Source organism: Dermacentor andersoni, chromosome 10 (assembly GCF_023375885.2).
Source record: "Dermacentor andersoni chromosome 10, qqDerAnde1_hic_scaffold, whole genome shotgun sequence".
Classification (NCBI taxonomy): domain Eukaryota; kingdom Metazoa; phylum Arthropoda; class Arachnida; order Ixodida; family Ixodidae; genus Dermacentor; species Dermacentor andersoni.
The window spans coordinates 67,616,555-67,644,438 of NC_092823.1; the positions used below are offsets into that span (position 1 = coordinate 67,616,555).

The window sequence follows — 27,884 nt, forward strand, 5'->3', positions numbered from 1 at the left end:
CGATCATTTTATGCACTCATGACGTGGCGCCACCTCCTCCCAATTGGCTGCGCCGTCACGTGCCGAATGACGCACGCACTAGGCCACACATTTAGTCTGCCGGAACGTGACGTCACAACGTGACGCGTACAATGACGCACGCACCAGGCACACCTTTTCGCAGCCGGAACAGTGAAGCCATCGCAGCGTCGGGGAAGCGTGCTCATCTCGCACCCCGGAGGTCCGGGTTCGATTTCCACCCACACCGAAATGTACCAAACCTTCTCATCGAAGCCATTCGTTTACTTTGTTTACAGGAGCTCCCCCACGGATATTTGACGTCAATCTGAGCATTTTCGACGTGCTTTTACGCATGTAAATGTACGCCAGTATGTGCGTCAGTATGTTTGCAGTGTGCACATTGCTGTCGGCTGGAAACAGCTGCTGGGTGCGAGATAGGCAGGCCGTGTGCGCTAGGAAAGAAAACATAGACTTGAGAAACCACTGCTGCGACAGCGCAATGACCGATACGTAAAACTGCTGATGTGATGGCATGTTTTAATTTGAGTCGGCACAAATTACTTTCGCAGTGTGACTTCTGGTCGGACTGCATGCAGTGAACGCCTCTCGTTAAGTAAACGACAAAGCCGTGGATTTCCCCCTTTAAAGAAGTCCTGAACCACCCCCTCGAGCTTGGTGAAAAAAAAAAAAAACACACCACGGATGGCATACGCTACTGTGAACATATCAACCAAATTTTGCAGTCGTGTGCTGCTCGTGAAGCTCGCAAGCGGAGCTCGAAGCAGCCTTTTTCTTAAACGCTCTCTTTTCGACAGAAGCGTGCTCGACACTCTTTTCTGTACGCTTTACTTCGCAATAGAACACATTCCCATGCGCGGCTGCTATTGGCCAATAGCTAACATCAATCAAGAAGGGTGTTTGGATCAGTGCACGCTTTCCTACTGTTGCTGCGTATATTTATTGACGCAGCTTAATAAACATGCTGAAATAAGCGAAAATCTGCTTTCGAATATTGACAATAAGTTACGTACTTTAGGAAGAAGTCGACTATCGCCTGCTCAGACACTGCTGCGGCTGCCCGCGCAGTGAGTGAGTGAGTGAGTGAGTGAGTGAGTGAGTGAGTGAGTGAGTGAGTGAGTGAGTGAGTGAGTGAGTGAGTGAGTGAGTGAGTGAGTGAGTGAGTGAGTGAGTGAGTGAGTGAGTGAGTGAGTGAGTGAGTGAGTGAGTGAGTGAGTGAGTGAGTGAGTGAGTGAGTGAGTGAGTGAGTGAGTGAGTGAGTGAGTGAGTGAGTGAGTGAGTGAGTGAGTGAGTGAGTGAGAAAACTTTTTCGGTCCACAATAGGGGCGAGTAAACTCAACGTCACCTGGCTAGGCACACTCGGTTACCACCAGGTCAAACCTGACGGCCCTCTCGCGGGCCCTCTGGACAGCCAGGATTTGAATTAAATTTTGGCCACTCTGCATATCGGTGTTGTATCCGTCGGGTGTCACTAATTTAGGGTAGTTTTTGACAATCAATTAACCGTTACCCAGCGGAATTTAGGATCAGACCACACGTACTCTGCCAGCACTCGCTACCTCCTGGCCTTGGCACACTTCGCTTCGTATTGAGCTATTGATAGCGCTTCAAAATGGGCAGGTTCGATGTGGCTACTATCCGTCGGTCTAGCTGGTGTATGACAAGCCCGGTTCGCACCCCGTACTTAGCACGGCCAGACTGGAGCATTCGGGCGCAATCGCCTACTCAAGCCCTGTCGTGCACAATGCAAACGTTGTGCCCATGCACCACAGTTGCATCTAGGTGCGGTCTGCTACGTAGCGTAGATACCGCGGTCGCCGCGGGTGGCCGCGACGACTCCGCTGGCTGAGCGCCCTACGGGTCGCTGAGGACCACCGTGTTTGGCGCGTCATAGGCGCCGAAATCTCAAGTACTGCCGTCTACGTGAACATCCGAAATCAAAATTGAACTGCACGCCACAGGGACGTTCAGTAGGCGGAGCGTTATGGGCACGCCCCACTCCGACTTAGTCTTCGCAGTGCGAATCATTGAAGAAGGAACGGAAGAACCGCGAAGGGATAGTTTGATTGTCAATAACCCCGCGCTTCTGGTAAACTCATCGAAGTGCATTTTTACGGCAAGGTGTTTCTGAAATAGTGTATTTCAACTTCAAATATGCATTTCTCGACTTCGATTGAAAGTGGTTCGGGGCTCCTTTAAAAAATATTTACCTGCAAACAGGCTCGTATTCCAGCCCGGCTTTATTCCACAAAATTTATCCCGACACCTATGGCACTAGTTCTTGCAGACACTGCAATGACATCGCTAGCCTAGACCATATGCTCTGGCGCCGCCCCTCGTTACGAGGCACAGAACAAATAAATGAGGACAACTGGCTCTCCGCTATCAAGAGCCCCGATGCCGGGGCGCAACTATGGGCTGTCGAGAGGACCCACGATGCGGTGGTCGGGCATGGCCTGACTGTCCCAACGTGGGAGCGGCCCGCAGCGCGCTGAGACGCGTACCTCAGGACCTTCATTAAAGTTTTGCATCCATCCATCCATCCTGTAACCGGCCAAACAAACGAATACTGCAATGTGAAACAAAGCAGCACCTGGAAATACCGGCATAAGCGGACACATACGCCTAGCGCTGAGGCGGTCGCAGCGCTGCGAAGCCGACTATGCGCTCAAATTTACCGTCAACAGGCAGATCAACACCCTCACATTGCAGAGTCCCAATGGTAACGTGTTTGGGTGAGTTTTGGCATAGAGGACAGAAAAAAAAATTGTATGCGTATCTGCGTGCTTCGCTGCAAATGACTTGTAAGCGCGCAAACGTGCTGCTACATCGGTACATCACAGCATGTAAGAAGTAATTTATTGCACATAGTTCATATCGGTCATTGGTAACTCAATCAGTGAGGGCGGACGCGTGGCACAAATTTAGCAGTCAAAACGACAAACTTTCCCCGTTACTAATATTAAACAATAAGACTAATGCGAACAGGCAATAGTGAATTAGCGCAAATGTTTCGATCGTAACAGGAATCTGAGACCTAAGCTTGATCTTATTACCATCATAACAGCATCCATCCGATCACATGCAAATATGCAGCGGCCTAACAAATCGGCCAAAGGTTTCGTTATTCCGAGAAACGCTGTTTCGCACGAATATGTCAGCCGTAAAGACATGCGTGGTAAAATTCTGCAGCGCGGCTGGCCAGTTAACCACCACTCGCAGCAAGTGCTCCGATCGTGATACAGGTGCCTACATCTGTATTCCACGTTTTACGTTCGCTTACAAACTTGCACACTTACTCTTTCATTTCTTTCATTCCAAGGACAGCGACCAGCCGTTCCACCAACTTTCAATATCGCGATTTCCACGTATTGTATAGAATCCCTCTCCTTCTTGTGGCGCACTATGTAGTAATCAGGGTATTGACATTAAATAATTGTTAATTAATTACAGAAGTTCAATTAATCCATCGTCACGCAGTTTTCCGATTACCACCGCGATCATTATGCAAACAAAACGCCAATGGCAGGCAAAGCTTCAGGGACACGGTTAATCACTACGACAAAATGACAAAGTCAGCTCAGACAAACCTCCATAATGAGAAATTCGACCACGCGCGAACGAGCTAATCAGCGCAAACGTTTCGGTCGCTACAGAGCTGGGACATGAGGTTGACTTTACCGCCATGCTAGCATGCGTCTGTTCAGGTGCAAATAAGCTGAAGTCTAGCGATATGCCCAAAGGTTTCGCTATTCCGACCATAGGCGCCGAGTTTGGAGGGGTGAGCGCGGCATTGGCCCTCCCTCTTTTTTCATTCGTACAATATCCGCCCCCTTCCCACCCTCACGTATACTCCTTAGCATGAGATATACACAGGCTGAGAGGCAATATATGTAAACACCAATTTATATGTTTGTAAAGTCGACGGAATACACTGTTAAAAAAATTTTCCTCCTTTTACGGCAAATCTGCTGGTAATGTGTGACCGAACGCTTTTCCGTAAACAAATAACGGCCATTTCCGTACAGCGGACAGCTGTAAAAGAGAGACCGTAACACCAAATACGAGTGTTTTTGTGTCTACAAAACGTAAGATTCTGTATGCTGAGTTTGTACTACGACCGTTAAAATACAGGTGCTTCCCGTATTAAGAAAACGAAAGACTCTGTATGCTGAATCTGTACTAGATCCGCTAAAGTACAGGTGCTTCGCGTATTTTATCTTGGAGAGCATATTCATTGTTTGGAGAATGTTCTATCGGGGACAAAATTGCCCAGGACGTGCCAGCGTCGACCGAATTTTATTGGTGCGCTATCTGCTGGCATCATGCCACGCTAATATCTGCGTTCGGAATATGCATACGTGACGCACTGTTTTCAGCGGTCTTGAACGCAGGGACGCAAATTGGTCAACGCTCGGACTTCCAGGGTACCTTTGTCCACGATAGTACGTACCCTTTAATGCAAATCTCATGAAGGCAGCTCATAGCCGAAGCAGCTGACCACAATTCAGAACATTGTCTTGCCAACACACTGACATAGCCCAAAGATAAAACACTTTGCACTTTGTATTATGTATGCATTGCACAGTATATATAAAAACAGTTTTGAAATTTCAGTCTTCAAGTTCTTTATATCACAGAGGCAACATTACTTTCTTCAATCACTCGTCTTGCAATCTTTCCCGATGAAAGTTGGTCTTGATTTCAAGCGCCTTGTAAGGATACACTTGCAGCTATTAGGAGAAACAAACAGTATTCAATCCTAAAGAAAGCCGCAAAAAAATGTATAATCCCAGAACACAACAAAGCAGTAACTTATGTGTTACAAAAATATGTACCTAGACCAACATTGTTGGAACAAGGGATGTTGCTGTAGCCGACATGTCAACAAAGGTGCTTGTCATCAGGGTAGCAAATGTTTTCCTTGGCAGCGTTTTTCTGTACATAGCTCACTGGCCACTACCCTCATTGGGAGAGGAGGAGCTGGTGCATATAATAGGTCAAGAGAAGCCAAAGTGTTAAAATGAAGGCTGCAAGGGTGTGCTTAGGAGTGGTGATTGTGATGGAGAGGGTAGGGGCACTGCTGTCAGTTGTTGCAAAGAGTAGGGGTGACCAAAACAGAAAACGATGTACACATGTAAGCAGTCATTAATCCAGCAGACTTATTTTTCCCAGAAGTCAAAATAGGAATTAAAATATACTGTTTGCACATTTGGAAAAAAAAGCAATGAATTAAGCAAAATAAATTTTGTATCAAGGTGCATCTGGTTAAGATCAGTGTAAATGGTAAATGAAAGCATATTATGAATACACATTTTGTTGAAAGCCAATGAAGAAGAAATATATTGACCAAATATTAAAAAATAAGGACATCAAAATTAAAATGTGTATGACCATAAAACAGTAAAGAACAGCCTGAAAAAATGTGGGATGATCAATATGATAACCAGGTGCAAGATCGCAAAACGTTGAGCGCTTTTTATATTCATACCACTGTTGATGGCTTCAACTCTATGTCTTCCTGTAGAACGTTTGTCTTACTTGAAACAGCAAATGGGTCATTTCTTAAACAAAGTTCAAATGCTGTTCAAAGCTTCAGCGTTCTTATAATGAAAGAAAATATTATGGGCAGTTCTCCTGAATGGGTTTTCACTCACCAAAAGTTTCCACAGGTGTAAGCTCAAAATTTAAATGTCTAAGTGGACCTTAGCTTCTGCCAAGTCATTATCTGGTCTTTTTTTCAACACAGATGCCTACACATTATATATGTTGGCACGAGAGCTAGCAAACTACATTATAGCTGTTGCCACAACCAAAGTGAAGTTTGGTAACAATGATTTCAAGAAACAAACAGCATTCCACAATGCTGATTCAAGTCATCCGGAAAAGTTGCTAAAATTACTGTACCCCCCCCCCCCCCAACCATACACACGATTATACACCACACTGACTCTCATGGTGGTGACCATGTTATTATAACACTAGGCATCAAGTGAGTAGAATTAGGGGATCAGAAGGCATAATTCTTTTTGTTGTAACATCAAATGTGATTTACATTAATTCTTTATTCCAACTAATAAAGGAGCAGCCAGTTTGTGAGATAGTGACCGATGCATACAAAAGCTCATGACATTAATAACACGTAGGGCCATAACATGTACACTATTATCTTCATTCCCAAACAATCAAAGAGAATAGCCCCACCCTAAGTGTTAGGTGCCTTCTGTCTCACATTTTCTGTCAAAAATTGTTAGTGTGGGTTGCTGTGGTCGGCAAAGAAACTGATTTCTGGAGCAATATAAAGTATTAAGTACTGTGATCTCAGTTCTTTCACTGATGCTTAAGCATTATTGGGTCTATTAGTAAAAAAAATGGGGAATACATATATATTTCACGTCACAACCCACATGAGGTATTTTGCAGTCTGAATTATAAAGGATTCCAGATGTACAACGGAAGACAGATTTTATTCCACTGAAAGAATGGCATCATGCCAATGATTCTTGCATTTGGTGCGATATTTATTTTTATGTATTTCAGTTGGAATGTGTATCCATTGTCAGCGATATCGCATGACATGTTTTGGATTGACTGTTTTTACAATTTAGGCAAATTCGTACGGGCAAATAACCTTGTGGGTGATACCAAGAACTTCCTTAGTAAGAGTATATCTAATATTTGCAAGATACGAGGCGCTTCCGAGGTTCCCCTAGAGGACCTTCTTCATTACTACCTACACTGGCCTCCTGATCGCCCGTGGGCCAACCAAAAAGGCAACCGCGCGACCAGTAAGTCGCCAGCCCACTTCTCGTCCAAGCCTGTGATCGAAGTGGATGCCGTCTCGCTGGAAAACACACCTCCTCACTTCCCTGTTTACTTCTTTCAACCTAGAAACCTTTCTCTCGGCTCATTGTCCATATAGCCTTATTAGCAGCCACAACGGCTCTTCGTACGTTGTCACGTACAAGCACCTCCGGCACCATGCACACCACGATCTGCACCTGAGGGGACAGCTTGCGCAAGTCGTCTACCCCCATCGCCTAGCGCAGAGCTAGTCCTGCCCCTTTTCTGTTTAAGACGTCATTTAGCTCACCTGGTACTACGACAAGGTTGCGTCATGGAGCTTTGCTTTTGCTCGCTCCATGACAGCGTCCAATGTCAGTCCTGGAAATGTCCCTACCACCACTCTTTTGTCACATTTCACCCTCTCCACAGTTACCTCTGAGCACCTCACCAGGTATGAATCACCAGCGATAATCACCCTTTCACTCTGTTCTACTGCCGAGGCTTCTTCCTGCTTCCCTTTGTCATCCTTTTCTGTGTGATTCTGACTTCACAAGAGGCATTGACCCCTGCGTTCCTGCTTTTCTTTTGCCGCCGTATCAAGGTAAGTGCAGCTCTTTCCCGCTACACCCTCCCCACGTTGCGCGCATTCCGCGCACTTTGTTGACACTCCCTCTCCTGACCCGTCCGGAGACTGCGTTCCATTGGCACGACCATTCTTGTTCGCGAAGGCGGATTTGTTCGGATTTTCCTCGGCTGCTTGAACTCTTTTTTTCAACAGCCTTCCATGCATCGCAATGCGTATTAAGCTCATTTTTTAGCTCTTTGACCTGTTTGACAAGCTCATCCTGGAAAGCCTCCATTTTCTTCATCCTATAGCATCGACATCAGAGTGTCTGCCGATTAACTCAATTTCCTCTTCATTTTCATCCGTCTCCTCGTCTACCCTGAGGGAGCCCCGCACACTGCACGCTTTACCGTCTTTCTTGCCATGTGTTGAAGTTGGCTTTTTATAATGCACACACCAAAGGTTTCAGAGCACGTGCCTTCTAGCAAAGGCCGAAGCGCACAGAATCTAAATCGTTAAAATCCTGCAAAGCAGTTATTACCAATATGTTAGAAGAAATAAATGCCGCATACTTAAGGTATGACACGTGTTCACACGTGTTCAAACATGCGGCCACCCTCTCACTTTTCTACCAAAGCAATATTACCGGCACCAATGCACACACACTACAACAACTAATAGCTAATAGTCTTGCGATTTCCAAACTACTATTTGCAGGCTATAAAGCCTTAACGTCCCACACGGTTACACGTGGCACGAGAGGGCGCAGACTCTCAAACAAAATTTGTCACAGTGCCAAGTCCAATAGTGCAGTGGTGCAGTGGCGTCGTGTCGAAGTGCAGAAGGAATGCAAGAATACGTCGGGAGCACAACAAAGACGCTACATCCAAAAGACAGGAGTCGCCGAACAGGCTAACTTCCCATGCACAACCGGCCTCGCTGGCTTCAGTGGCCTGTCTGGCGCATGGCGCATGCATCTGTCGCGTCTGGCGTACCGTTAGCTTGTTGCTAGGTAAAGCAAGAAAAATAAGACGCAAAGTATGAGTTCATTTATACGGAAAACGTTTAGTTTTAGCGGGAAAGAATACAAAAATAAAACCTTCTCTGTAAGTTCATTTCACATTCTTTTTTTTTTCGATGCTCGCGTCAACTAACGGAGGGGATTATTAACACTAGCCGTGACGTGTTTCCTGATGACAATTTTCGCCGAATGTCTCCTCTTCTTGAATTTCTTTCTCTGTGGCCAAAATCATCGAGCTGCTCCGAACCACCCGTGGCGTTTCAGGCCGACGACAGGCCAGGACAGGTGTACTGCGGACTAAGACGTACCGAGCCAGATACCAGGAGATAGACTTGTGCTGGGCGTGTGGAGAGGAGGAGGAAACGGCTGAACACCTGATACTTGCTTGTAAACAACTTCACCCTGCAGTTGAATGTAACTGGGAACTATTCAAAGCTTTGGGTTTTAAAAACAGTGAAAGCAAAATAGACTTTGAACAGGTAGAACTAAGTAAACGGAGGATATCTGATTGGTGAATACTATCAACGCAAAAGTAAAGGAGTAAATACAGAGGTATGCATGCATATAGTACCATTCAATGCTAGGTGGCGCGCGCAGCTGCCGCCCGATTCAAAGGGGTGAGCCTCATTCATCCATCCATCCATCCATCGGCAAGATGAAGGGTGGGCATCGTGGATCATCCCACACAAGGCGGCAGCGGCGACGGGAAGGAACCACGCTAAACTGCGACTCTTTTTTTTGCAGGTTGGTGTTTCCTCTCGCGCTTGGTTTTTGAACATGTGTTTGCTCCCGCTGCTGCCACCTTGATATTCCCGTTGTGTGCTTTCTTTAAGTACTTTGTTCTTGCAGCCAAAGTGTACAGTGGCTACAGATGTCTGCTTTTCCTGTAGCGATACGTTCGCGTCAGGTGAAAGTTTGGTATTACGCTGTGACTGTAACCACCCATGACATTTTGGAACTTGCGCTGCGCTAACAGAGAAACAACACAAAAAGTCAGCAAAACAGAAATGGGTTTGCGCAAGGTGCAAAACTACGAAGCGCAAAGAAGATAACCTGAATGAAAAGATGGCTAATTAGGAGATAGCCAACATAAGGTCAATCCTAGTTAGCATAAGTGGAAAGGTAGACGAATTGATGTCACTATAAGAGACTGTGCCAAACATAGAAAGATTAGTGCAGCTGATGTCAGAAAAATATGATTAAGTTCTAGAGCAACTCGCCACTCAAGAAAAGGACGCAAAAGAAATGCGTAAGAGACTGGAGGCCCTTGAACTAAAAGCACAGAGAACAGAAGCAGAAAATTAAAAACTACGAAGTGAAATTAACGACCTTGAGTGGCGGAGCACAAGGCTAAACCTTGAATTTAAAGGAATTCAGGTGTCCACTGATGAATATGTGTTAAGCAAAGTGAATTCTGTGGCCTACGTGATCGGTTTGTCCACGCTTGAAGACGCAGATATAGATGCTATTCACAGACTACCGTTTAAACCTGATATGATTCCCGGCGTTATTGTCAGATACGCCAGGCAAGAAGTGAGGGATCTGTGGTTTGAAAAGAGGCATAAATGAAGGAGAGCAAATGTAGCACTTCTATTACAGAAAAATTGACAAACCATAACCATCACTTGCTACAACAAACAAAAGACTGGGCTGAATATAAATGTTAGTAAAACAAAATCTGTTATATTTAGGTCAAAATCAAAGCAGTTTCACGTTCCAGTAAATTTAACGTATGGGGGCGAAATACTGAAAATAATTGATCAAATTAAAATCCTTGGAGTAAATTTTGCTAATAATATGCTTTGGGAGGATTACACTAACACTGTTTTGACAAATTCATCTCATGTAATTGCGTCTTATATATCCCGCCTTAGAACATATCAGCCATTCACGATCAAACTTCTTTATAAATCGGTTTTTTATTCGCATCTAAATTACTGTTAATTGGTTTCGGCAATGACTACTCAAACTAATTTACAAAACTTTTTCTCCACCAGAAAAAAATCTGTCAGGCTGCTTTGTGACACCCTATAACAGCCACACACACAGTTTTTGTTTTTTAGAAAACAAACATTACACCAGTAAAAAACCTCTTAACTATAAGTTAACACTAGCCTTCACACGCGCAATACTTGAAACTAGAATCTTTCTACACGACTTATCACTAAAGGAGAACAATTTCGTATACAGCACCTGTTAAAAAGAAAAATGGTATGTTATAACCCCTCGGGCTAACTACACCAGGGAAAATCTGTCCTTCACCCTGCCCACTCTCCTGAATAATTACAACAAAAGTACCACTGACATTTTAAAAATAACTAAAGCTGACATACGGCGACACTATGTAGAAAGTATCTAAACTTTCTCATTGGTTTATATTTGTGTTCATTCCTTGTGCCCATCTCTGTACCTATGTATGTGCCTATGTATGTTTTCGGCATTGATTTCCTTCTTGTAACCTTTTCTTTTACTGCCGCCTCCTCCATCTTTTTTTGATGGGAAATAAACTTATTATTATTATTATTATTATTATTATTATTATTATTATTATTATTATTATTATTATTATTATTATTATTATTATTATTATTACCTGTGATAAGGTCGCCTGCGTCGGACTACTGGTGCATGTTTATGTTTGCGAACACAGACTAGTGAACACAAATCCTAGTGAAACGCGAGAAGTTAATGACAACCTATCGGATCAAGTTTCTTCCAACAGGTTGCGAAAATTTAGCGAAGGTTTTCTTTTGGGCAAGGGCACTTGTATTAGTGTAAACGCATGACTTGGAAACAAACTGAACCAGTTGTGCTTGAATTTAGATGCGTGGACAGGGTCGGAATGCAAACTGCCGACGCTGTACACAGGTTGAACGCTCCAAAGGTAGAAGGAGCGCTATTTGCTGTTGCTTCTAAATTTCTTACGAGCAAATAAACTGACAACTTAACGCGCTGAATGAGAAAAAGTCTTCTGCTCGCACAGCTAAAGCATGCTACGGAAACGATATGTCGCGTCGCGGCATAACATTTCTCATGGTCAACTTAGACCTTCCGAGGCAGTTATCATTGCAGCTACCGTGCCTGCAAACAAAAGTACATTAGCGATAATATTTCTGCTGATTAAAGCATTGGTGACACTAATGCGGGGCAAAAAGCTATCAACGAACGAAACGAAATGAAGCTGAAACGTGCCGTCTACCAATTCTTTAACAGTATCGCGCGAGCGTCAACTGGCCGGCCGGTCAGCGCCTTGTAACAGCTCGAAGCGACGATATCAGCAAGAGTAGCAAGTTTCGTTAGCCAGGCTCTTTCCCCCAGCACGACGCAGGCCCCAGCACCATTAACTCGGTGCCAGCTCCCCGGCTTATCGCAGATAACGGCTTCTAATGAACCTGGGCCGCGTGCGCCACTCTTGCTAACCTCACTGACCGGCCGCGCTGACCAGTCGGTCAGTCGCCGCTCGCGCGCTACTGTTAAAGAATTGGTATAATGTCATCATCATCTTCATCAGCCTATATTATGTCCACTGCGAAACAAAGGCCACTCCCTGCGATCTCCAATTACACCTGTCCTGCGCCAACAGATTCCAGCTAGCGCCTGCGAATTTCTTAATTTCACCGCACCACCTACTCTTCTGCCGTCCTCAACTGCGCTTCACTTATCCTGGCACACATTCTGTAACCCTAATGGTACACCGGTTATCTAACCTACGCATTACATGACCTGCCTAGCTCCATTTCTTTCTCTTGTAATCAATTAGAATATCAGCTATCCCTGTTTGCTCTCTGACCCGCACCGTTCTCTTCCTGTCTCAACGTCCCGCCTAATAATTCATCGTTCCATTGCTCTTTACGCGGTCCTTAACTTGTTTTCGAGCTTATTCCGTCTCCAACTATCTGCCCCATATGCCAGCACCGGTAAAATGCATTGATTGTACACCTCCCTTTTCAATGTTAATAGTAAGCTTCCAGTCAGGAGCTGACAATGTCTGCCGTATGCGACCCAACCTATTTTTATTTTTATTTGAATTTCCTACTCATGATCAGGGTTCCCTGTAATTAATTGACCTAGGTAAACGCACTCCTTCACAGACTCTAGAGGCTGACTGGCGATCCTGAACACTTGTTGTCTTGCTCGGTTATCGATAATTATCTTTGCCTTCTGCATATTCATCTTCAACCCCACTTTTACACTCTCCCTGTTAAGGCCCTCAGTCATTTGTTGTAACTCGTCCCCAGTGCTGCTGAAGAGGACAATGTAATCTGCAAATCGAAGGTTGCTGAGATATTCGCCTTTGATCCTTACTCCTAGGCCTTCCCAGTTTTATAGCTTTAATACCTCTTTCAAGCACGCAATGAATAGCATTGGAGAGATTGTGTCTCCTTGTCCTACCCTTCTTTATAGCTCTTTTCCTATATTTGTCTTAAATTAAGGTAGCTGTGGAATCTGTGTACTTTCCAAAATATTTACCTAAGCGTTCTGTACTCCTTGATTACGTAATGCCTCTATGACTGCTGGTATCTCTACTGAATCAAATGCATTTTCGTAATCTATGAAAGCCATGTAGAGAGGCTGATTGTACTGTGTGAATTTCTCGATTACCTGATTGATGACATGGATGTGATCCATTGTAGAGTATCCCTTCCAGAAACCTGCCTGTTCCCTTGGTTGACTAAAGTCCAGTGTTGCCCTTATTTTATTGGAGATTATATTGATGTATATTTTATATAATACATGGGAGGGTAAGCTAATGGCTCTATAATGTTTCAATTTTTTAACGTCTCCCTTTTTGTGAATTAGTGTAATGCTTGCCTTCTTCCAGTTTTCTGGGGCCCTTGCAGTCGATAGACACTTCGTATAAAGAGCCGCCAGATTTCCAAGCATTATGTCTCCTCTATCTTTGATAAAATCGACTGTTATTCTATCTTCTCCTGCCGCTCTTCCTCGCTTCATGTCTTGCAAGGCCCTTCTGGCCTCATCGTTAGTTATAGAAGGAGCCTCTGTAACATGTTCATTACTACTTTGAATGGAGGTACTGTGGCTGCTTTGGGTACTGTACAGGTCACTACAGGAGTCTTCCGCTGCTTTTAATATATCTTCGAGATTGCTGATGATATTACCCTGCTTACCTTCCAGTGCATACATCTTGGTTTGTCCGATGCAATGTTTCCTTCTCACTGATTTTATGCTGCGTCCATATTTTACTGCTCCCTCAGTCTTTCTGAAGTTCTAATTTAGAATATCCCTTATTTTCTCCTTGTTGACTAGTTTTGACAGTTACGCGAATTCCATCTGATCTCTTGAGTTGGACACTTTTATTCTCTGTCGTTTTTTTATTAGGTCCTTTGTCACTTGGAAGAGCTTACCTACTCGTTGTCTTGGTTCCTTACCTCCCACTTCAATTGCTGCTTCTGAACCTAGCCTAGTTACGGTTTTATTCATTGCCTCTATGTGATCTTCGTCTCTCAAGTGCAAGTGCCAACCTGAAATAGTCTGCTTTTACACTTACTGCTTCTAGATTGGCCTGTTTCTTGTGACCAAATTTACTCTTTCTCTCTTCAAGCTGAGGTGAATCCTAGCCCTCGCTAACCTATTATCACTACGCTTTACCCTGCCTAACACTTCTACGTCCTGCGCTATGCTGGGATCGGCCGAAAGTATGAAATCACTTTCATTACTTCTTTCACCATTAGGGCTTCTCCGGGTCCACTTTTTGTTCCAACGCTTCCTGAAGAAGGTGTTCATTATTCGCAGCTTATTCCTTTCCGCGAATTCTACCAGCATCTCTCCTCGAGTGTTCCTAGAATCCACGCCATAGTTGCCAATTGCTTGTTCCACAGACAGCTTTTTTCCCACTTTTGCATTAAGTCGCCCATGACTACAGCCTACCGAATTTGCACTTTTCGCATCGCTAAATCAACATCTTTATAAAACTGTTCTATTTCTTCATCATCATGACTGGAGGATGGAGCGCAGGTCCGTTCTACCTATATTTAATAGCTCCTATTCAGCTTTATTACGACTACTGCTACCATCTCATTAGTACTGTAGAATTCGTCAATGTTGCCCGCTATGTCCTTATGGATTAGGAATCCCACTCCGAACTGCTTCTTATCTGGTAGTTCTCTATAGCTGAGGACATGGCCATTTGTCAGCACTGTATAAGCCTCATCAGTTATTTTGACCTCGCTGAGGCCAATGATATCCCAAACAATGTCTGACAGTTCCTCAAAGAGTCCTGCTAGCCTAGCTTCACTCTAAAAGTTCGGGTGTTAAAGGTTACAAGGGCCAGTTTCCATTGTTGGCCTGTCGGAGTCTAGAGATTTTTAGCACCTTCTGCTGCGTTAATTGTCTCACTGCCGCCTTGGTCAGGTGCACCGCAGCTGCTGGGGACTTAGGGCCATTGGTTAATCGAATGAGTCATATGGGAGGGAGTGGCCGAATACTTCACCAGGGAGGCCAATTCCTGTTCTGGTGAGGGAGTGCCTTGTTGAAGCTTAGTGGGTCTTCCCAATTTGATTGTATCTGGATTAGTATAGCCCCACTTGCTCTTGGCGTTTTTGCCGGTGTCAGGTGCCACTCCGAGCCTGGAGATGTAGTGCAGAAAGTGCATCACCATAATTTATTAAAGCGCCTACCTAAACAAAGGGCTCTCTGCCATTTAAAACGCCAGCAAGATATTGAAAGCATTGTTCTGCTCCCTGCGAAGAAAGGAGTCCCGAATGAAGCGTTTCAAACAAACCAGTATAGTATGTATAAATCGCCACCTTTCTCAATACGAAATTTCTCACCGAAGGCGCTGCCCGATACGCGTCGTCCACTTCTTTCAGGAAAAGATGAAATTATACATTGCTGTCTTCCCACCGCGATGGCACGCACAATGGTACACAACAGATCTTTCGACATCCGTCTTTTTAGGGCTTGTGCGCGGCGGCCTTACATCGATTTGAGAACTATGCGTCGTTCAGCGGATGGATGGATGGATGGATGGATGGATGGATGGATGGATGGATGGATGGATGGATGGATGGATGGATGGATGGATGGATGGATGGATGGATGGATGGATGGATGGATGGATGGATGGATGGATGGATGGATGGATGGATGGATGGATGGATGGATGGATGGATGGATGGATGGATGGATGGATGGATGGATGGATGGATGGATGGATGGATGGATGGATGGATGGATGGATGGATGGATGGATGGATGGATGGATGGATGGATGGATGGATGGATGGATGGATGGATGGATGGATGGATGGATGGATGGATGGATGGATGGATGGATGGATGGATGGATGGATGGATGGATGGATGGATGGATGGATGGATGGATGGATGGATGGATGGATGGATGGATGGATGGATGGATGGATGGATGGATGGATGGATGGATGGATGGATGGATGGATGGATGGATGGATGGATGGATGGATGGATGGATGGATGGATGGATGGATGGATGGATGGATGGATGGATGGATGGATGGATGGATGGATGGATGGATGGATGGATGGATGGATGGATGGATGGATGGATGGATGGATGGATGGATGGATGGATGGATGGATGGATGGATGGATGGATGGATGGATGGATGGATGGATGGATGGATGGATGGATGGATGGATGGATGGATGGATGGATGGATGGATGGATGGATGGATGGATGGATGGATGGATGGATGGATGGATGGATGGATGGATGGATGGATGGATGGATGGATGGATGGATGGATGGATGGATGGATGGATGGATGGATGGATGGATGGATGGATGGATGGATGGATGGATGGATGGATGGATGGATGGATGGATGGATGGATGGATGGATGGATGGATGGATGGATGGATGGATGGATGGATGGATGGATGGATGGATGGATGGATGGATGGATGGATGGATGGATGGATGGATGGATGGATGGATGGATGGATGGATGGATGGATGGATGGATGGATGGATGGATGGATGGATGGATGGATGGATGGATGGATGGATGGATGGATGGATGGATGGATGGATGGATGGATGGATGGATGGATGGATGGATGGATGGATGGATGGATGGATGGATGGATGGATGGATGGATGGATGGATGGATGGATGGATGGATGGATGGATGGATGGATGGATGGATGGATGGATGGATGGATGGATGGATGGATGGATGGATGGATGGATGGATGGATGGATGGATGGATGGATGGATGGATGGATGGATGGATGGATGGATGGATGGATGGATGGATGGATGGATGGATGGATGGATGGATGGATGGATGGATGGATGGATGGATGGATGGATGGATGGATGGATGGATGGATGGATGGATGGATGGATGGATGGATGGATGGATGGATGGATGGATGGATGGATGGATGGATGGATGGATGGATGGATGGATGGATGGATGGATGGATGGATGGATGGATGGATGGATGGATGGATGGATGGATGGATGGATGGATGGATGGATGGATGGATGGATGGATGGATGGATGGATGGATGGATGGATGGATGGATGGATGGATGGATGGATGGATGGATGGATGGATGGATGGATGGATGGATGGATGGATGGATGGATGGATGGATGGATGGATGGATGGATGGATGGATGGATGGATGGATGGATGGATGGATGGATGGATGGATGGATGGATGGATGGATGGATGGATGGATGGATGGATGGATGGATGGATGGATGGATGGATGGATGGATGGATGGATGGATGGATGGATGGATGGATGGATGGATGGATGGATGGATGGATGGATGGATGGATGGATGGATGGATGGATGGATGGATGGATGGATGGATGGATGGATGGATGGATGGATGGATGGATGGATGGATGGATGGATGGATGGATGGATGGATGGATGGATGGATGGATGGATGGATGGATGGATGGATGGATGGATGGATGGATGGATGGATGGATGGATGGATGGATGGATGGATGGATGGATGGATGGATGGATGGATGCTATGAGCGCCCCTTTTGGAATAGGGCGGTGGGTTGCGCCACCAAGCTCTTGTTATTATGATGTTACGAGAAGGAAGAAGGTTGCGTTTATTCACAGATGATTTTTAATGGCTGAGCCAGCAAGCGTAGAGCAGCGATAACACTAAACTCTTCTTCGTCGTCTCCAAGGACACCATCAGCGTCCTCTTCTTCCCACACTACCGACTGTGACATCCCCCCCCGTCTTAAGAAGCACCTTATTGGTGCGGCTTATCGGTCGGAGAAAGGTAAGGTTTGAGACGGCTGACGTGGATGATGTCAGAGAGAGGTGAAGGCACCGTGGCATCCAGCGGACACACTTCATATGTGACAGGGGTCACCTGGCGAAGGATGCGGTAAGGGCTATAGTATCGCGAGAGGAGTTTCTCCGAAAGACCAGCACGCCGAGTTGGATACCAAACTAGCACAAGAGCACCTGATTCGTAGTCCACGTCGTGATGGCGCTGGTCGTAACGGCACTTCTGGCGTGTCTGTGAAGCAAAAAGACGAATGCGGACAATCTGGCGTGCTTGGGTCGCTGTGGCTATAACATACCGAGTGTACCCTGTCGGCGAGTCGAGTGTGATCGAAAGGAGAGTCTCGAAAGGCAAAGTCGGCTTACGGCCGAAGAGGAGATAGGAGGGTGAATAGCCAGCTGTGTCGTGGGGCGAGGAATTGCAGGCGAACGTGACAAATCGTAGAGCAATGACTCAGTCGCGATGATCGGAGGAAGTATAGATTACTAGCATGTCAGTTAATGTGCGGTTCAGGCTTCGGTAAGACCGTTAGTTTGAGGACGGTAAGCGGTAGTAAGTTTGTGTTTAGTAGCACATGATCGAAGTAGGTCGTCTGTGACTTTGGCAAGGAAGTATCTTCCGCGATCGGTGAGAAGCTGACGAGGTGCACCGTGGTGTAAGATAACGTCGTGAAGCAAGGAATCAGCGACGTCTGTAGCGCAGCTGGTCGGTAGGGCTCTAGTAATGGCATAGCGAGTTGTATAGTCCATAGCGACGGCAATCCGCCTATTTCCGTCATTTGATATAGGGAATGGTCCGAGAAGATCAACGCCAACGCGAAAAAGAGGGTCGGTCGGTATATCCAAAGGCTGCAGCAGACCAACAGGACGCACAGCTGGTCTCTTTCGGCGTTGGCACAACTCACACGCGGCCACATAGCGCCGGACGGAGTGGTTGAGACGGGGCCAGAAAAACCGTCGCCCAATTCGGTCATAGGTCCGCATGACGCCAAGGTGGCCAGCGGTGGGAACGTCGTGCAGTTGCTGCAGTACAATCTGTCGAAGATGAGACGGTATGACGGTTAGGAGCTCGGGCCCGTCAGGGTGCACGTTGCGGCGATACAGGATGCCATTTTGTAGCACGAACATTTGAAGGGATGGGTGAGACGGATCAGAGAGCAGTCGTTCGGTAATGGGCCGTAACGATTCATCGCGTCGTTGTGCAGCACCAATGTCTTGCAAGGTAAACAGCGAAAAAACGCAGATTAGTGCGACGTCCACTAAACTGTCCGGTACATCGACGGGATGACGAGTCAGGCAGTCGGCGTCCTGATGTAAACAACCCGACTTGTAGATGACTACACCACAGTGTATGTGTATTCCTGCAGCCGTAGGGCTCAACGACCGATGTGTCCGGTGGGTTCCTTGAGGGAGGAAAGCCAACAAAGGGCGTGGTGATCGGTTGTAACTGTAAATGATTGACCATATATGTAAGGTCGGAACTTGCCCACCGCCCAAATGAAAGCGAGACACTCGCGCTCAGTAATCGAGTAATTGCGCTCGGCGGGAGAGAGGAGGCGGCTGGCGTAGGCGATAACGCGCTTGTGCCCACATTGGCTTTGAGCTAAAACTGCGCCGATGGCGTAGCCACTGGCGTCAGTGCGGATCTCTATCGGAGCGGAGGCGTCAAAATGGGCGAGAACAGGAGGTATGGTGAGCAGCGTGATGAGCTGCGAGAAAGTAGATGCTTGTTCAGAGCCCCAACAGAAAGGAACGTCTTTCTTCAGGAGGTCAGTCAGGGGACGGGCAATATGGGCGAAATTTTCCACAAACCTGCGGAAGTAAGAGCAAAGGCCAATAAAGCTGCGAACATCTTTGGCACAAGTTGGTACGAGGAAATTCTGCACGACAGAATGCCTAATTGCCTAATGCCCTACCTATGTTGAAAAAGAAAAAAAGAAACAAAAGAACACTAAGAATTCCTATAACTAAACTTTCTGAACCCCTAGCTTTGTCTTTGTACCCCTCCGCTGTTTGTCGTTTTTTCTACTTTTCTTCCACCAATCTTCCAATCCCCTCATACTAATGTCTATTGCGGACATGTTTACTTTCCCCTGTTCTCGCTGAACCCAAGGGCTTCAAGGAGGCCAAAGGTGCCTAAATCGACCGCTGGCCATATATCTTCCCATTCTAATAAAACTGTGTGGTACAGCGCAAAGCGGAACAGGGGACACAGGAAAAAACGAGGACAAGCGCTTACTGCCAACTCGTTCTTTCCTGTCCGGTCCGGCTTCGCGCTGTACCACAGAGTCTAAAATGTAAAACCAACTAGCCCAAACCATCACCCTTCTAATAAAACATGCTCCACCGTTTCCCTAGCGAGCACATGCTTCTTCTCCCTCCTGATATCTTGCTTTATAAGTGCGTGTTCTAAGGCATCCTGATCAGGGTTACCAGATGGCACCAATAAAAAATAGCCAAATGATCTCAACACGTAGCCCAAAATTAGCCAGACCCAAATTCTTCGAGAGCGTAAAGTAGCCAAAAACAGCCAAAACATTTGATGCTGCTCAAGGGGATGTCTTATGGTGGTGTCCAAATCACACCACGTATTTTCGGCTGTAAAATTACTTCCGCCACATGCAACTAGCACGACGCTGGCCTCAAGATCTGCGTAAAGGAATTCTAGTGAGAACTGGCACTCAGACGTGCATTTCGACACAACTTATGGTTACAATAAACTGAAGGATATTTCTTTTCCGACTTACTCATGACGTTATTGGTGTTTACTGAGCCCCGTTCCGAGCTAACTTTAGTTCAAACTTCGCTTTACCCGAGCCATTCTTCTATAAGAGTCGGGCAAAATATTACCAGCTCCAACCTCGAGGATCAGCTTCGGCTGGTCACAATCGAGTGCCGAAGAGGCGGTCCGAACTCAAGGCATTAAAATGGGGATTCCTTTTCTAAGTTTGATTAATAAAATGAACATGTCTTTCTCTCCCGCTCTCTTTCTTTCTCTCCCAATTTACTCGAAAGCAGCTCGACGCTGAGTTGGCAAATGCCGCCGCATGGAGGCACCCTGGACTCTGGAGAAAACTTGAAACCTTCTCGGATTTTCCTCGTGCGAAGCGGCAGTTGTGAATACAATTCGCCTTTGAGTGGAAGTGAAGAAAACGACCTGCTGGCCCACAACCAAAGTGAATTAAAGTTTACTCTTTTAATTTTCACCTGTATTACGGCGCTGGCAATAATCCAGGTGGTATTAGTATCGAAAAGAGTTGAACTGCGCAATATTTAAACAAGGATTCGCCGGCAAGATTCGTGCAATATAAGAACGTGTGCGTAAGTTGCCGTGAATGCAGGAATGAATGCGTGCGTTGCCAAAGTTCCGAGGGGACCGTGTTCCGAGGGGGGCCGTGTCCGATGGAAGCTTCGCTACCAGATTACATATAACTTGGCTTAGCGCTGGAATGACGTATAAACATGGCAGCCATGACTTAATGTCATTCTCGCAGCACCGACATTGAATAAAACCACAGCCTTCGAGACTGCCTACATATCTTCGTAGCAGCAGTGAGTTGTTTTTTCATAAACCGGCGTTCCCAAATTTTGGCAGTGTTGACGTAGTCCAAGAGACTCGGAAGTCTTTACGACAAAAATAGCCCAAATATAGCCGTGTAGCCTACTCGGAATTTTCGACGCCAACCCGCATAACAAGTAGCACAATTAGGCTATTATTAGCGCAATCTGGGCACCCTGGATTCTTGATCTCGCTTCGAAAAGTAATCAGCTTCCCTTTGAGTTACTATAAATTGTTTCTTTCCTGATTTCGCTTTTTTCTTCTCAAAGGGGCCCTGAAACAATTTTGACGATTTGTACAAACGTATCGAGTCGTTAGAGTAGGTCCTTCTGATCATTAATTGACGCATCTGAGTGCTCTGCGTAAAGCGTGGAATTTATTATAATCTTTTTAAAATGTACATCGCTGCCAATCGCAGCACATTGCTCGGCTGAATTTTAAGCCGCCCCTACCCATTTGACGTCACTTGCCCTAATGACGTTAGTAAGTCAAAGTGGAAGTCAAAGTACTTTATTTAGGCATCAGTAGGGCGAGCTATCCAATTGGCTGCCCAGGGCGCGTCATCAATAATTTTTCCTACTTTATGATGAACAAATATTGTTCGTAATAGCTGGAATGTTAATTAATTTAGTTCTATAAAAAGAAAGTAAAAGAAAGATAATGCACAAGAACAATTTCTCAGTACACTTACGCACTTCCGGCACACAGCAAGCGTCGTCTGCTAGTGTTACAACGTGCTCCATTTTGACGAGCGCTCCGCGGTCAGAGTTGGTCTCAGTCTTTTCGCGAGCAACATGATTCGATTTTGTTGCGCTGTGGGCTGCAAACGTAACGACTGGCAACATGTCAAGCTGCTACTTCGTGTCCCTCTGCAAGGCAGTAGACGAGTGGAGTGGCTCCAGCGCATCGGACTGTTGCTACCGCCGCCAGGATTTGCACGTTTGCGGTCGACACTTTACACCGGAGGATAATTACTACCGCAGTAGCGCTTCGCGGGTCCGGTATTCGAGTAAACGCAAGCGCAAGGTTACAGGGCCTGGCTATGGTGGCTAGAAGTTCTTAGGTGACGCCAACCGGCGGCGAGCGCCCCTCCTCCGATTCATGTCTTGCGTAGGTGGCGCTGCTCTCCGTTGCGCGACAGAGGTTTTGTGGGAGGCGAGATTTTGTGGCGAATGGGCGTGCTTTTGAGGGCTCCGTGGAGGCGACGAAATCACAAGTTGTTGTGCATGCTTTGAGCTAGCTTCTGTTTTTGATTGGCTGATTTTTTTAGCCTTTAAATATTATTTGCGTAGTTCTCTTCTTTTGTCTCTCTCTTCTTTCGTGTGCGTGGGTGTGTTTCGTGTGCATTTGGTTTTGCAGGATAGTCAGGGCATCCTTTCGCGCCACGTGTTTGGAAGCTTGGAAGTGGCAAGAATAATAGCTATTAGTGGTTTTAGTGTGCGTGCTTTGGTATCGGGAATATTTCTTTGGTAGGAAAGTGACAGCGTGGCCGCGTGGTTGAACACGTGCGAAAACGTGTCATACCATAAGTCTGCGTGGCATCGATAGCTTTTAAAACATTGGTGAGAATTACAGTGCGAGATTTTAAGGATTTAGATCCTGTGCGTATCGGTTTTTGCTAGAAGGCACGTGCTCTTCATTATTATAGTATTATAGTACTATAGTATTTGCATTAGAAAAAGCCGTGAAATACATGGCAAGACAGCCAGGAAAGCGTGCAGTGTGCGGGGGGTCCTTCAAGGCAGATGAGGGAACAGATGAGAATGGAGAGGGAATCGAATCAATCGCACACACTGTGATGTCGATGCTAGACTGAAGAAAATGGATGCTTTCCAGGAAGAGCTTGTCAAACAGGTTAAAGAGCTCAAAACTGAACTAAATAGAGAGCATGGTGCACGGAAGGCAGTGGAAGAAAGACAGCCGCGAAAAAGCTGAACAGGGCCGCCATTGCGAACAATTGTAGTGACAATAGAACACAGTCCCCCGGCGTGACAGGAGAGGGAGTGTCAGCCAAGCACGTGGAATGCGTGCAACGTGGGGAGTAGGCAGCTGGAAAGAGCGGTGCCTACCTTGAGGCCACCACGCGGAAAAAGCAGGAGCGCGGGGGTCAGTGCCCCTTGTCGAGTCCGAATCACCCGGAAAAGGACAAAGGGAAGCAGGGAGAGGTAGGAGAAAGTGAAATGGTGATTATCGTCGGCGACTCAAACCTGGGTAGGTGCTCGGAAGCAATTGTGGAGAGACTGAAAGGCGATAAAAGAGTGGCGGTAGGGACATTTCCGGGGCGGACACTAGGTACTGTCATGGAGCGAGCAAAATAAAAGCTCGCGGAAAATGCCCACGTGCGCAACCTTGTCATAGTTGTAGGTGGGCTAAATGACGTCCTAAAGAGGAAATGGACAAGACTAGCCCAGCGCTTGGCGAAGGAGGTGGACGACTCGCGCGAACTATCCCCTCAGGTGCAGACTGTGGTGTGCACGGGGCCGGAGGTGCCTGTACGTGACAGTCATGTACAAAGTGCCGTAGTGGCTGCTAATGAGGCGATATGGAAAATGAGCCGAGAGAAAGGCTCCGAGGATGTCAAAGTAAACAGGGAAGAGAGAATGTGTGGTGGTTTTCAACGAAACGGGATCCCCTTCAATTACAGGCTTGCACGAGAAGTGGGCTGGCGACTTGCTGGTCGTGCTTTTGCTTTTTAGGGGGCCCACGGACGCTCAGGAGGCCAGAGTAGGTAGTAATGAAAAAGGTTCCCTAAGGGAACCTCGGAATAGCATCGCTGTCAATAATAGAAAAAGGAGGAAAGCAAGAAAGAGAGCTCGCAATGAAATAGGTTACATAAACATGCAGGGCGGCGGAAGAAAGGAAAAGTGGACAGAGATTTAGGAGCAGTTAAATAGAGAGCAAATAGGGGTGTATTCGGTTACAGAAACGCACCTTAGAGAATCGGAAGAGCCGCTAGTGAATGAGAATTGTTTTGGGAAGGGTACAACAGAACCAAGTCGGAAAGAAAGGGAGGGGTAGTAGGAATGCTCGTCCATCAGGGAGCCATATGAAAAAGAGTAAATTCAAAATGTAAAGGGCAGCTTTGGTTATCAGGTACAATGAGTGGGAAAAAAGCTTGGCTGGGCGTTAGGTATTTGTGGACCGGAAATAATTGCACAGAGAAAAATGAAGAGCGAGTGGAACGCATAAGTGCTGACATTAAAGGAGCACTGACACAGAAATTTTCGATCTTGTTTTTTCTGCCGAAGTAGCTAATGAGCCATGACGGCACCAAACATCATTGGCTTCAGAGTGCGACAGGTAATTAGTTGGAGTCTTGCTTGTAGCGACCAGGCCAAGTTTCGGTTTGACAGCACAACGAGATGGACCAAAGAAGGAATGTAAACACAGCTGGACACGTGATCGCAGAAAACTGTGACGTACCACGCCAGCGCGCTCGGCGGCGCGTGCGCTTCGTGTTGCTACTTCGTCTGCTATGCCTGCACGTCTCCACAGGAAATGCTATCACGCTGATAACGCGCATGCCGTTCGTTACTGGAAAGTACCGGGCTTGCAGCGCTAAAGAAAGGAAACGCATCAAGGCAGATGACGATTATCGTTGTGTGGCAAAAGGGGCACTCCAAAGGGTGTAAACTGTTCTTAGAGTGTACGATCCAAAGGATGCAAGTTTTTACGGTCTAGTACGAGCCATTCGTCGCGGGCGCTTTACGAATGAAGCATCTTTCGGAGCAAAACACAAGGCGAGGTAAAAGTCGGCAGTGCATCAGGCTTGGGGGTGCGTAGTCTTGGTGGAAGATAGACTGATCTAAGCTCGGCAGCTGTTGTTTATACCAGGCACGCTCGAATTGAAACGAGCAAATCTGGCTGCTCTTCGACGGGGTCAATTCTGAGCGACCAGTGGCGCGCACGAACTCGGACCACTTCAGCCGCTTATCGACGCCGACAAGTATAGCCACCAAGCAAGCCAGGCAAGCTGGCGATCGCTGGGAAACAGTATACAGGCCTTGCTCGCTGGCCGTCGGATCCGAGACAGACGGCCCTTGCGGCCCGTCCGCAGCAGCTGGTGATCATCATCAGCAGCAGCCTGGCTACGCCCACTGCAGGGCAAAGGCCTCTCCCATGCCTATCCAACTACCCCGGCACGGAGGAAGGAAACTAAGGAGAGGCCCTACCCCCTCCGCGCGCTAGGAGAAAAGTGTGGCGGAAATGACGTAGTAGGTTCTCATTTTTTTGCTGCTTTTTTATTTTTTCTGTTGTATGGCCACGCCTTTTGAGCCACAATGGCGGCGCTGTTATGGTTTTGAGCGCTCACACGTGTTGCTCTGGTAGGTTTCGGGCCGCGGCAAAGGCGCTGAGTGGGCGGGTTTGCGTTAGTCACCGTGTCTTGTTGCGCTGTGTTACCTGCACCGTGCTCTGCCAGATGTTGCGCGAGCGCGCGCGCTCCGCGCGCGACACCACGCGCAGCGCGGCGTGGTTTCGCGAAAGATGTAAACAAGCGAGGAGGGTGGCCCAAAAGGCGGAGCATCGCCATGAGCAACGCCAAATTCCGGCTTCACTTTTGCTTCACGAAGAGTGACGTCAGGGCCTCTCCTTAGGAGAGGCCCTACCCTACCCTACCCGCTTCCCTTCCTCCGTGTACCCCGGTCATATGCTAATTGTAGCCATGTTGTCCCTGCAAACATCTTAATCTCATCCGTCCATGGGGGGGAGGGGTAACTTCCTGCCGCCCCCTGCTACGCTTCCCTTCCCTTGGAATCCAGTCCGTAACCCTTAATGACCATCGGTTATCTTCCCTCCTCATTACATGTCCTGCCCATGCCCATTTCTTTTTCTTGATTTCAACTAAGATGTCATTAACTCGCGTTTGTTTCCTCACCCAATCTGCTCTTTTCTTGTCCCTTAACGTTACACCCATCATTCTTCTTTCCATAGTTCGTTGCGTCGTCCAAAATTTGAGTAGAACCCTTTTCGTAAGCCTCCAGGTTTCTGCCTCGTAGGTGAGTACTGGTAAGACAGCTATTATACACTTTTCTCTTGAGGGATAATGGCAACCTGCTGTTCATGATCTGAGAATGCCTGCCAAACGCCCCAACCCATTCTTATTCTTCTGATTATTTCCGTCTCATGATCCGGATCTGCCGTCACTACTTGCCCTAAGTAGATGTATTCCCTTACCACTTCCAGTGCCTCGCTACCTATTGTAAATTGCTGTTCTCTTCCGAGACTGTTAAACATTACTTTAATTTTCTGCAGATTAATTTTTAGACCCACTCTTCTGCTTTGCCTCTCCAGGTCAGTGAGCATGCTTTGCAATTGGTCCCCTGAGTTACTAAGCAAGGCAATATCATCAGCGAATCGCAAGTTACTAAGGTGTTCTCCATTAACTTTTATCCCCAATTCTTCCCAATCCAGGTCTCTGAATACCTCCTGTAAACACGCCGTGAATAGCATTGGAGAGATCGTTTGTCAATTTTTCTGGAATAGAAGTGCTACATTTGCTCTCCTTCATTTATGCCTCTCTTCAAACCACAGATCCCTCACTTCTTGCCTGGCGTACGTATCTGAGAATAACTCCGGGAATCTTATCAGGTTTAAACGGTAGGCTGTGAATAGCATTCGTCAAATAGCAATTTGTCAAAACAGTGTTAGTGTAATCCACCCAAAGCATATCATTAGCAAAATTTACTCCAAGGATTTTAATTTGAACAATTATTTTCACTATTTCGCCCCCATACGTTAAATTTACTGGAACGTGGAACTGCTTTGATTTTGACCTAAATATAACAGATTTTGTTTTACTAACATTTATATTCAGCCCAGTCTTTTGTTTGTTGTAGCAAGTGATGGTTCATCACTATCATCATCATCAGCCTGTTTACGCCCACTGCAGGGCAAAGACCTCTTCCATACTTCTCCAACAACCCCGGTCATGTACTAATTGTGGCCATGTCGTCCCTGCAAACTTCTTAATCTCATCCGCCCACCTAACTTTCTGCCACCCCCAGCTGCTACGCTTCCCTTCCCTTGGAATCCAGTCCGTAACCCTTAATGACCATCGGTTATCTTCCCTCCTCATTACATGTCCTGCCCATGCCCATTTCTTTTTCTTGATTTCATCTAAGATGTCATTAACTCGCGTTTGTTCCCTCACCCAATCTGCTCTTTTCTTATGCCTTAACGTTACACCCATCATTCTCCATAAAGATGAATAAATCCCCTGCTCGAATTACATGCACAAGTTATTCATTGGCTTCAAGCATGCCAAGAAAGAAAAAATATGTATTTTTTGAGGTTGCTACCGACATTCTCCACGTGAAACGTCACGTAAAACACGGTAGTGCCTTCACCAAAGCAGTACCGGGCCTGAAATGATACATATCGCTTTGAAGTAAAATGGAAGTAATTTAGGTTATCAGAATGTTCAATAAGCTTATGTTTGTGCACTATTTCTTGCTAACGCTGCACAGAAATGGAAAAAAAAAACCGCGTCCAGAAATGAGGACAGCATGACCTAAGGGGATGTGAGCTATTTCTATCAACTGATAGCAAGCTCATTGGTATGAGGCCCGAACTTTGTCGCGAGATTCTCTCTCAACAGCTGGTGGGTCAAACTCAACTGTCCTGACATACTCTCGTACCGTGCACGCCTCG

At 46.5% G+C, this 27,884-nt stretch overlaps 1 protein-coding gene across 1 annotated transcript in view; it reads right to left on the reverse strand.

Moving 5' to 3' along the window:
• LOC126543990 (uncharacterized) overlaps positions 1-27,884 on the reverse strand; it is a 125,784-nt gene that overhangs the window by 57,795 nt on the left and 40,105 nt on the right. The gene's annotated exons all lie outside the window — the stretch shown is intronic.